The sequence below is a fragment of the Rhineura floridana genome, chromosome 5 (genome assembly GCF_030035675.1).
Source record: "Rhineura floridana isolate rRhiFlo1 chromosome 5, rRhiFlo1.hap2, whole genome shotgun sequence".
NCBI lineage: Eukaryota > Metazoa > Chordata > Lepidosauria > Squamata > Rhineuridae > Rhineura > Rhineura floridana.
Window position 1 is genome coordinate 114,288,773 of NC_084484.1, and position 2,345 is coordinate 114,291,117.

The following is a 2,345-nucleotide window of genomic DNA, read 5'->3' on the forward strand; positions in this document are numbered from 1 at the left end:
CCTGGCCTGAAGTTTCCTGCTCCTGGCCTAGCCTGTGTGATCTAGATACAGATACACTGTGTGTTCACTAACTATGTGCACCTAAACAGGTGTCTAACGTGTGTGTGTGTGTGTGTGTGTGTACGTACACACACACACACACACATATTTCACCATGCAGCCTGATCCTAAGCATGCTTTTTCAAAAATACTCACTATGAATTTCAGTGAGACTTATTTCCTAACAAGTGTGTTTAGGGTTAATGCTTTGGATGTCTGCTTACCAGCCTCATCTGAGCATTATTAGTTTCTATATACATTTAATAAAGATTTGGTTTTTTAAAGCAGTGGGCAAATAGCTGATTACAAAGTAATAAACATGACATTTCTCTTGGGAGCCAATTACAAGAACGTGGAGTCAACATAGAATGTATTTTTCAGGACTGTTTTAGATACCACGTAGTAGCCATGGATAGTGTTAAGGAATAAAACCAATATGATGGGACTATGATGTGTCTGTCTTGTTCACATATAAAGTGAAGTGAAGGAATGGAGGTGTTGTTGTTTTACTTATAATAGTAATAGAAACCTGCAGAAACAGTGCTGAACCTTCCACTCTCCCACGGTTTGCTGCTCCAGGTACTGTTATCTATTCCTGGCTCTATTACAAGACTGAGTGAGAGGAGGTAAAATGTGGGAGGGGAGAGCATTCAGTGCTACTATTCCATCCATTCTTCTACACTGATTATTATTATTATTGTTATTATATTTTAAGGAGCCCAGGGCAGCAACTAAGCTACTCTCACTATGATGTCTATATTCAAATAGAACATGAAAAGAAACTTAGAAATGAAAAGAAAATGAAACATGAAAAGAAGCATTTAGTTTGGCCCCAATAGATGCTGAGTGTAGTATAGGGATTGCCAGCCTTTTGGAGCCAGTGGGCATTTCTAGAAATTTGAGAAAATGCCATGAGTGCTTGTAATGAAACGGCTGCAGTGTGGGAATGGCATGACAGGAAATGGCTGCCACAGCTACAAGAGCACTAACTTCTGTTGTTCAAAGAAGCATAGAATTCTGAGCATCCAATCCCCTAGCTCTCCTTCATGAAGAAAGAGAAAATAGCATTATGTTGAAAACTGATTAAGAATCTTTATTATAAATAAATAAATCTAATAGGTGATGTCCAGTTGTTCCTGTCTGCTAGTGGAACAGACTTCTGCTCCCACTTTCCCTTCCTCTCTTCCCTTCTGCAGCCCTCGCACACACAGCAGATCAGCTTCAGAGGGTTGGAGAACTCATTGGGGCAGCTTTATGGGGCTGTCGTGTAGGTAGAATGAGAGGAAGGGTAAATCCACTTGTGCAACATTGGATATCACCCAAATTATATAATTATATTCAGCATGGGGATGGTGGTAAAAAAGAAGGTGCCGGTACTCATATCTTGATAAAAGTGCCAGCACGAAACAGCTGCAATGGTCAGCAAAAAAAGAGATGCCGGTACTCAGTACCAATGAGTACAGTCACACAAAAAGCCCTGATTATATTAATCAATAAAACTAATTGATTGTCATTTATATCTCTCTCTCAAGGGCTAAAAGCACTTCACATAATTAGTTCAGTAATCCTTATGAGAACCCTGTAAAGTAGGAGGTATTATTATACCCATATTATAGAAGTGGGCCTGAGGCTGAGATACAATGGCCATCCTGTATATTCATAGCTGAGTTGAGCTTGTGGTTTCGCCGGTTAGCTGCAAGAATAAGCCACTGGCACTGGCACAGCCACCTTCTACAAATACCTGAGGGCACCATATCCATATTAGAATAAACTGTATTAGATTCCCAAGCAGAGAGTGAGAGGGCAGGGCTGAGAGATCCAGCAAGGGCTGCCAGGTCTCCACTCTGGATTTTGGGGGTCTTTTTGTGGTCTTCTCCAGGTCTCCATGTGAGTCACCCCAATCTCTGGACTCTCAGCTTTCACTTGGAAAAAAATGAGTTCCTAGGTGATCTGGTTCAAGAGATATACACCAAAACATCAGCAGCCCCCCCACAACTTCTGTTAAATTAGCTCATAGCTGGTTGCTCTAACCCCACCCTTTCAGTTTTGTAGCCAATAAGTGAAGTCAGGGTTGTGATTGACAACGGATTTGTTGACTTCCAGGAAATAGGACCCATTGCAATGTCCAGAAAACTGGTGCGTTTTCCTGCTTGTCCAAAAAGTTTATAGCTTTCAGCAGTAAAAAAGTCCCTTTCTCTCTGGGTAGGCATGCCCAGTAAACAGTTTCAGTTATGATTACAATAAAATGTACATGCAGGGTTTTTTAATTACTTGCAAAAATAGCATATTACACATTTTATCTTTCA